This window comes from Engraulis encrasicolus, chromosome 22 (genome assembly GCF_034702125.1).
Source record: "Engraulis encrasicolus isolate BLACKSEA-1 chromosome 22, IST_EnEncr_1.0, whole genome shotgun sequence".
In the NCBI taxonomy this organism is placed as follows: Eukaryota; Metazoa; Chordata; class Actinopteri; order Clupeiformes; family Engraulidae; genus Engraulis; species Engraulis encrasicolus.
Window position 1 is genome coordinate 27887935 of NC_085878.1, and position 10000 is coordinate 27897934.

At 45.6% G+C, this 10000-nt stretch overlaps 1 protein-coding gene across 1 annotated transcript in view; it reads left to right on the top strand.

The window, feature by feature from the left end:
- Window positions 1-4086: 4086 nt before the first annotated feature.
- The window catches only part of ccdc102a (coiled-coil domain containing 102A), a 138317-nt gene continuing 132403 nt past the window's right edge, over window positions 4087-10000 (top strand). Inside the window, exon 1 of the mRNA XM_063189301.1 lies at window positions 4087-4229. The gene's annotated coding sequence lies outside the window, so the exon portion shown is untranslated. The remainder of the gene's footprint in view (window positions 4230-10000) is intronic.

A 10000-nucleotide genomic window follows, 5' to 3' on the forward strand; every position in this document is an offset into this window, starting at 1 on the left:
CAGCTTATATCAAGCTAATATGGCTGTGTCAACAGGGGCGTCACGTCCCAGTGGTGAAAATCAAACGCTCTCAAGTTTGTGGCGTTCTCTTGTATTGAGTTAATCTTGTGCTATTCACCACTGCTGTAGCTTTTACTCGCCCCTCTTTCTCTCTACCCTGGTCCAATGCAAAACATTAAGTGCCCCATATACTGCCCTACAAAGGCATAGTGCAGTAACTACGCCAACATTGATACCCTAGAAAAATGCCTTGTTATGAGGTAGGCTATATAGTTTCTGCAAATTTGGCAATATCTCAAAAATTGGACACATTTGGAACATAGGGCTTTGTAAGAAGATAAAGGAAGTGTAATGAAGACCATTTCAGTCTAAATGTTGTAGTCACTGCACTTTGCCTTTGTAGGGCAATATATGGTTGAACATTTCAGGCAGTACCACTCTCTCCATAGTTCCTGAAACTGCACCTCACTCTCTCCCGTTCTCTCTCTCTCTCTCTCTCTCTCTCTCTCTCTCTCTCTCTCTCTCTCTCTCTCTCTCCTGTTTGCTCTTCCAGACTAATCTTGTCCTGCCACCATCCATCAGTGCGGCTCCATTCCTCCAGGATTCAGTGCCCATGCAGCCCGGCCCACGCGTAACGGGCCTCTGTTGGCCAAAACAAAATGAGTCTCGTGTCTACCGGTGGTGGACTGATAAATAAAGTACCTTTGAAAAATAAATGAGGACTGACATGTGTGCCTGCTTTGCTTTCCTCTGCTCTGCCACATTATTGCCCTTGGTGCTCTGGGGCTGCCTTGAAGTAGCTGATTTTCTCTGTCTCCATCAGGCTTTCTCAGTAATAGTGCAGTGAATGTCTGCTAAACCACTACTTCAGGTGGGGCTACACCTGAGTTAGTCTGCAAATAATGCACTTCATGACCTTCATTTCAGTTTATAAAGCTTCTAAGATATGGCTCCTATTAAATGTGCATTTACCAGAATGTAAATGACCAAGCCGTAATGCAGTTGTCCCGGGCCCAGGAAGAGGAGGAAGGAGCCCGGGCCCAGGAAGTTGGGTCCTCATCATGGAGAGGGGGGACCTTTCAGATGACTTTGGCCTGGGCCCTGCAAAAGCTGTCAGCGGCCACGAACATCAGAGTTAACTTCCAGATATACTGTATGAATAACACTGAAGGTGACTCACCATTCTGCGCATTCTGTATATTTTGTATGAGTTCTGAACTCTATGCCTGTAGGCACCAGGCAGGCTGCTGCAAGCTATGAGGTAGGCGATGATGGATTCTAAAAATAGCATGCGAGGACTGCAGTGTTTTAATAATCATAGGCATTTATTTAAAATTCTTGCAGGGTTTCAGAGATTATGTTTCAATCCAGATCGAATATTACATGCACTCTTACTAAGAGCTAAGAATCATGCATAATGTCAAAGTACACACAACTTTTACCTATTAGGTGATTTTAAAACAAGGCCGACAGGCGGACAACAGATGCGTCCCTCTATGCCAGTTCCAACCTTTTCCCCCCCCAAAACGCCCCGCTGGCCTCCTCCTAACCTGTCAACGCCCACCCCCCTCTGAGGATGTGCTTTTTGTTTATTGGTCATAGCCTATTGCCCATGGAAACTCCAAATAATGTGGCAGGCAGTGAAATGACGAGACAAAGCTTTATATTTTGCAGTTTAGACTATAATAAGGTCATCATGCTTGGATTTGGAAAAGAAGCATCTAATTTCAAATTTCACATAGATCAAGTGGCTTACATTACAAATTACCAGATATTATTAGTACTAGGTTATTTATCAACCTTTAGTAGGCTATCACGCCATTTCAGCGTCATGTGCATGTGGGAAAGAAACTAAACATCGCCAAATAGCCTAATAAATAAATAAAACCGTTTGGGTGAATCATGCGCTATGGGTTCACCCTTAGGATGCATTGTGCGCTTAATTTTCAATGCCAGCTTTTTACCGTCAAGGCACAAAGCAGTGAGCTTCAGTGGCAGAGTTTACCAAATTCATACGACTGCAAACCAATTACGAAGCAAAAGACGCGTTCTGTCCGGTGCTCTCTCTGAGCGCAAGGGAAAGCACCTGTGGGGTTCACGCGCCCGCCAGCAGAAAACGACTCTCCCTTGAAATATGCCCGAGAACATCAGTAACACAGCGTATGTGAAATGCAAATGGCCCATCTGTCTACTAGTTCGAGAACACTGACTACTCACTGAAACGTAGTGGCAGAATGTTTGCAAACTCACGTTTAGAGGAAGAGCTGTAGCGCTGCTGGTCGCCTGTCAACTTACGGTTCCATCTCGTGCAATGCTAACGCCCCTCTATCCGAGCACAAACATCTGTGTGAAATACTGCCTGCCGACTTCTAAATCGTTCATTTCCATTCTGATGAACCAAAATAGCTGCACAACGCGACACTATCAGCCGAAGTGTAGGCCTATCACAAGACCGTGAACATTAAGTGACACTCACAGTGGTGTTGGTGTGCTGTGGAGAAGGAACGAAGTTGACTACCACTGTCCAAACGCAAAACAATGCCGAAAATTGAATGCACCCCTCAGTTGTCTCACAATGCTATCAGCTTAGCCTTGCCGGTTTGGTTTTGACACGCATTCGCTCCAGGCCAAAATGCCTCTCTGCCTCCGCCTTGTGGACACAGGAGGAACAATTGAAGGAATGCGTTTCAGACAGCGTTTCAGACAAGACAGCGTTTCAGACAAGGAATGCGTTTCAGACGGACGGACGGACGGACCCAGCTAGATTTATGCTTCGCACGCACAGAATCTGCGTCCGTCCGTTTTCTGTCTATGCGAGTCCACGCCCCCCTCTCAGAGGCTCTGCGCCCGTCGTCTAGCGCCTCGAAAAAATTCTAACTATCCGTCGGACGGACGCGGAGTACGCAGACAAAAAGGCACTATGATTGGTCGTCTCGCTACTTCCTTGTTCTGTTCTTGTGGCAGCGCAATGCCAGTAGTTTGCGAGAGCAGAGCTGTATTCTGTTAAAAACTTTATTAATGCCTTGTGTGTAAATGTGTGTAAATACACGAAGCTACAAGCTAAGTAACAAACAATGCATCAGTTGAACACTCGTGGCACAATGCCTGCGGTTTTACTACCGTTCCTCCACCGAATGTAAACACACATCGGCAGAATCAACTGTCTTTACATGCTTGCATTTTCTGCTCGTGAAAACAGACTGGGTATGTCAAATAATGATACCACTGCATTGCCTTTGCAATTTGTGTGAAAATACCTAGCTAACCGGGATAGAAAGCAACATTGCTTAATAATGACCGCAGTGCTTACAATGTAGTGAAAGCAGCCTAATCGCGCAATTTCAAATGTGGCTCGCGACGAGACCTCGGACCTCGCAGAGCTCGCAGATGCATGAATACAATGTTGGTTCGTGGCCACTCCCACGCGACTTTTCACGCTCGCAGTTGCTGAAGTCTAATCTGACCTATAATATATAGGTGGGACGCATCTAANAAGTAGCCCTCCGTCTTTCTTGAGGTAGGCCTATTCATAATCTCAGAAAGATTAGAGAATTGATCATTTTCAGCAAGGCCTTCACAGATGACTATTCTGTAGATAAAATGTAGGCTATTCTTCTTCACTGAGAAGTATTCTGTAGATAATTAGATAACCTATAGGCTATTATTTCTTTTTCTAATTTCTTTGACACATGATTGCATGGGTGAGTGATTCAGCATCCTCATGCAACGACTGTGTTAGTTTTCTTTCTTATAGCCTGTGCTTGCATATGACATGGCAGCCAGTATTTTTCCAGCTTTATTGTTTGGCATTTTACCCCTTCAAATGAAATATGACAAAAAACTGGCAATGACCTGAAAGGTAGGATTGACAACCTTTCATAAACTGTGTCAGTTGAGTGGAGGAACACACTGATTTAGTGTGTATGTGATATATAACCTATACTGTTCCATGTCCCAAAAAGCTTCTGTGTGACAGTGACACACAATATAACACTACTCTCCCTCTGACATGGAAATCATTTTCAGGAGAAGGGCTACATACACTGTAGCGCCGCCTCCGCTGTAGAATCCCACCCCCTTCAGACTTCCACGGCTCCACTGGTCTCATCCCTGAGAAAATTCCTGTTGGAAGAGAGACGTGGAGTCACATTTTTGCATTGTTCTTGCAGACGGGTGAAAATAACGGCGCATGAAGATCTGACGCGTTTTCATCGCAAAGCATTTTAAAGGTGGGTGCTAATTATATGCCTTTCCCCCCGTGCATACAGTAGTTGATGTTAAGCTACAACTGAATCAGCTAGCTTGAAGAAGACTCCTCCACTCGCATGCTAACGTTACTCCGAAGGTGTCGAATGGCATTCAACACGGTAGAATTCTGCAAGAATGCATACAACAATACATCTTCTGATTCGCATTTTGTTACAGTAACCTGTTATATGTAGCTAAATTCCCATCATTGACACAACTGATGCTGTTTTGCGCTGTCTCGTATTTTTCTTGTACACAAAGTTTATAGACTAAGGTCGAGCAGCACTTAGCTATTCTTTGAACCATCCTGGACTCGCGTTGGAATATCTTTCTTTTGCCCAGCTGACACAGATGTGAACTCCAGCTGGCATGCCTGTTGTTTTTTTGTAGGGTCGGTGAATACACTTTTGTCTTATTTACTCAATTTGTGTCATTCTCCTCACTTGCAGTAAGACTATTAACATAGTGCCCTGTCTGAACTTATTGCACTTGTAAAATAAGTCAATACGAAGGTTGTCTGCAGTCAAGTGATGTGTTCCGACACGGATAATCGAATGCATTAGTTGGGTTTCTAGACTAACTTCATTAGGTAGAACTAGCCGGTAAACTTGCTGCTCTGAAACTGTGCGTTCTCTCTCAGTGAGCGAAGGCCCTGCATGCCTTACAAGACAAACTTCCACAATCACTGTGTAACTACAGTGTTAATAACTCTTTTGCTGAATCATCTCTGAATCACTGTTACTAAGTATGAACAAGCTTAGCATAGTATTTAGGCTGTTCACTGAGTTATATGACCCATTCCGGGCCTGTAGTGTCAGTGCTGATTTGTGATGCACATGTGGACTGTTTGACTGTATTTTGAAGTAATGTCTGAAGAACAAATCCCCATGTATATGTTAACCCATCTTACCTAAACATGTGATTTGCCTGGCCTGCTCAAACTCCCCCTCTCCTCCTTTACCCCCTGAGCTTATCAAAAAGTCTGTTTTTCATCTTTGCCTCTTGTTCTTACTTCACATATTCCTGAATGCTTGAGAGGCACGTTCCTGGTCTGCTCCCATCTGCCCTCTCCCTCTTTTATTCACTGCAGCAGCCACTCACTCATCCACAGGTGTCCTCTGCTCCAGAAAGTTTAGGGAAGGCTTCAAATCTTTCCCAACAGCCAGTGGTATAGGCTGCTCTGATAGGCTGCGTGCATGTGTGTCCGTGACATGGAGGCGAGGAAGAGGGGAAGAGCAGTGAGGGCAGGCTATCGTATCTGCTGCATCTGAGAGAGAGCGAACATCTGGTTTCCTCCAGCCTGGGCAGGGTTGTCCCTCTTGACGCTTTTTTTACACCCAGTCATAAAACAGGGGGAGAGAGAGAGAGACATAGAGAGAGAGAGAGAGAGGGAGGCAGCATGGCTGCTGTGTGTGTGTGTGTGTGTGCGTGTGTGTGTGTGTGTGTGTGTGTGTGTGTGTGTGTGTGTGCGTGTGTGTGTGTGTAACATGCTGTTAGCAGCAGAGGGGTCAGGCCAGTTTCATTAAGGGCCCCCATCCAGCCTGCCAGCCAGCTTCACATTTTCCAAACCCGGAATAGAATGCACACCGCGCGCGGCGGTCCGCAGTCGCAGTTGCCGTTGCCGGCAGAGTCGACGAATGCAATGCGAGCTCCTCAGCGATATAAATCCCATAATAAGCACCATGGGAGGTTCCTCTCTTTGATTTACAACCATCCCAGGATATTGGTTCAAACGCGCACAGGAAAGCATGGATGTCAGGCCTGCCTGGCGAAAGCATGTGAGGCCTGGCCTGGGAAAGGAAAGTTGAGAGGGAGAGTTGATGTTGTTCTCTCTCTCTCTCTCTCTCTCTCTCTCTCTCTCTCTCTCTCTCTCTCTCTCTCTCTCTTTCTCTCTGACTCTCTTTCTCTGTGAGTGGGAGAGAATAAATGATGGAGTATGGATGAGTCAAAGATAGACGAGTGTGCGAGTTGGGACAAGACGTGTTTCCAGTGATTCACTTCATTCAGCTGGAATCTCTTTCATACATCATTGATTCAGACTTGTGAGATTTTTTTAATCGGCCTGTAATTCTTTTGTGATTTGCTGTGATCAAAAAGTTTGGCCCAAGCCACACAAAAGAATGTTTCAACACTGTTCTGGGATATGGCTATGAGCTATGAAATGATATTCACATAAAAGATCAAGAGAGAGGACTTTAAGTTTTATTATGCATTAAAAGCATTATTAATCTTGTTTTATATTATGCACATTTTTGTTTCATCTCAAACTTGCACTTTAGGATGCTGTCTGTGCGACCTCTGCTAGTGTCTAGTGGGAGCCAGATCTTTCTGATAATGAGTTGGGGAAAGTTTGCATTGCGGTTACAGAGCGGCTTTGAGTATCACATTACTCTTGAAACCAAGTGCAAGTAGCGATGGCCATCAGTGAATGTCATGTGATGTTAATATCTCGACTTCCTAATCACTCTCAGACAGTGCATCTGCATTTGGTCCGGCAGATTGGGTGGCGTGTGTGTGTGTGTGTGTGTGTGTGTGTGTGTGTGTGTGTGTGTGTGTGTGTGTGTGTTATTTTCTCTCCCCCAACTCCCCAGCTTGCAGGTCAGAGCGACCCCCCCACCCCGCCCCTCACTCCGAACGGCAGTCTGCACCCAAACTACCCCCCTCCCCCCATACGCCCCTTCGTACCCCCCCCCCCCCCCCCCCCCCCCCCCCCCCCCAATACTCCCACCAGACCAGCAGGCTGCAGAGCAGATGGTCAGCTCTTATGCTCTCCTCTTTTCTTTTTTCTTTCTTTTTCTCTGATACTCCTTCTCCATTTGACTGCTCCCCTCTCTGCCTTTGACAGGTCCCCCCTCTCTGTGCTAAAAAGACAGCTTCTTGTTCTTGGTGAGTACCTGTGTACCTGAGTTGTTAGACCTCATACTAGATTGATAAAAGAGTTTATTCAACACACTAGGAAATGCATTGAACAGAATGCCTTTCATTGTGACTGTACTGTAATCTCTTGCCGTTGGTCACCAGGGCACTTCGCAACTATTGCTTAGCAACACACTGTTTGGTGGAGGAAAAGCCAACTAGCCAATCATTCACATAGCATATTTGTTAATTAACTTAAGCGCTACAACAACTAATCCGTGCAGCAGTGAGAGGATTTTCCCCTTGTTTTCCCCCAAAACAGTGTACTTGTGATGCCACACCAACTGCAAGAATGGCATTGAAGTGTCTCGTTCAGCAGTGCAATCTGTGACAGACCTAAATGACAGATTCATGAGTAAGGCGACACTTGGAGGCACCATAGACCAAATACATTGATTTTAGGGTGAGACAGCACACAAGAGGCATCGTAGTAGACCCAATTTATTGATTTAAGATGGAAATGACACACTTGTTGAGGCGCCAGAGACGTTATAGATTGATTTGTGATTGGCAGTGGTACAGAAGAGGCATCATAGACCCAGCTGATTGATTTGAGAGGTAAGACGACAAGTGTAGGCTACAGTGGAGGCAGATCTGTCCTTGAGTTCTACCCTCGCATTCTGTTTGCCCTCTTTGTGTGCTCTGCTCGGCTTCATCAGGAAAGTGACTTGTGTGCGTTACATGTGCCTGTCAGCCAATGTGTGTGCGTTCTGTGTGTGTGTGTGTGTGTGTGTGTGTGTGTGTGTGTGTGTGTGTGTGTGTGTGTGTGTGTGTGTGTCTGTGTGGGGTGCAGTTGCTATGGTGACACTGTATTTTCAAAGGGGACCAACCCATCTGCTTGTGAGCACCGCGCTCCCCTCTTGTCTGTCTTAGACAGTGATTTTGACAGCGTGTGTGTCTGCTACTGTGTGTGTGTGTCTAGTGTGTGTGTGTGTGTTCCAATATGTGTGTGTGTGTGTGTGTGTGTCTAGTGTGTGTGTGTGTGTTCCAATATGTGTGTGTGTTTCATGTGGGGGTGCACCCCTGGCTGTGTGTTTGCAGGCTATGCCTCCGGCTGTTCGGGAACACAGTCTTTTGTTTCTCTTCCTGTGTCGAATATCAACATCCTGCAGCCTCCTTAATCCAGAAGGGTTTTTACAGTTGCGCACTGGGGATACTTTTAGAACATGTGCGTGTGTGGGTCTTTGTGTGTCTTTGTGTGTGTGTGTGTGTGTGTGTGTATTCTGTATGAAAGCATCTTCATTAGAGCACAGTTCCTCTGTCCTGGAAGTAACCACTGGTGCCCAACCTGTATTGGGGTGCATCAGATGCCTCTTGAAAATGTTGCAAGGAAGTCATGTTAGTGGTAGTACAAAGGAACACTACTGTAAAAGAGAAGTTGGAGCCTTTTCAATGCTCCCTAATCTGTATGGTGCATGCATAGTGTAGCTTCAGTTGTTTGGATTGGTTTGGAATTCTCTATGAAAGCATCTGCATTAGAGAGAGTGCCTTTGCCCCAGATAAAACCATTGGTGGTCAACCTGGTTGACCATATTAATAGTGCATCGTGTAGAGTACCTTCGGTCGTTCGGGTTGACCATGCATTCCTCAGTGCCACACCCGGCACTTAAGTCCCCCTTGCTCTGTGTGCTCATTCTTCAGCCCCTCACTCCTTCCCTCCTTCCCTCTTTCCCTCCTTCCCTCCACGTTGTTTACTTTGCACATTTCTATCACTTCTTGCTCAGTGTACCTTTCTTTTGTTCTTCTTATCCATCTTTCAGCTGACAGTTTTGCCTCCAGGTGTGCACTACGTTGTGAATCACACACCAAGTACAGCTCTGTACATTTCGCCAGTGGCATGCACTGACATTTTGGGGGGAGCAGGTGCTTGAGGGAGTGCGCGTCTATATTGTTGGGGCATTGTTGTCACATGCTTTTTATATTCAAGAATTTCAGCATAGACCCCACAGTACATTGTGACTAAAAAACCAAGAACTTTCAAAAAAGGCATTTTTGTCCTGTAGGGCTTTAGCACCACCTCATCCCTATCTGTGCACGCCCATGGATTTCACAGTGTTCATGCAACACCAGTGTCAACACTAATTCTACTCTCTGAGTTACGGCAATGTTGCTATGTCAACATCAATATTTATACAAAACTTGTTGCAAGGCGCAACAATTTTCCACTAAATTGTCAAGACCTTGCCCAGTATGTTGATGTCAGTGTAACTGATGAAGAAAAAGCAGCGTAACCTCAGGAAAGGGAAGACAGGGAATTGATGTATAGTCTACAATGATAATGTTTTTGTACGATATGTAATGCGTTTTCTTCCCTCAAGTGTTCTGTTCTCCACAAGCCGTCTTTTGTCGGATAAGTGCAGCGATAGGAATGAAGTGATTTCAAAGACAAATTGGCCATGGATTCTGTTGACAGCCTGTATATTTTTGTCTCAGTCAATTTGTCTCGGCGAATTTGTCTTTGTGTCTTGCATCTTTTTCTTTATCCACCCTGCATACTGTATCTCTCTCTCTCTCTCTCTCTCTTTCTTTCTCTCTCTCTCTCTCTCTCTCTCTCTCTCTCTCTCACACACACACACACACACACACACACACACACACACACACACACACACACACACACACACACACACACACACACACACACACACACACACACACACAATCCAAATCCGTTTTGACGTATATGGAGGGCCCGGTGCCCATGACTGATACTGCCCGACTCCTCTGTTCCTCCTCATAGCACCGACCTCTCAGTCTCAGATTAATCAGTCAGTCAACAGCGGGAACTGGAAAGGAGATGCATAGGCCTCGAGTCATGTGAAGACTTGCTTTCTGT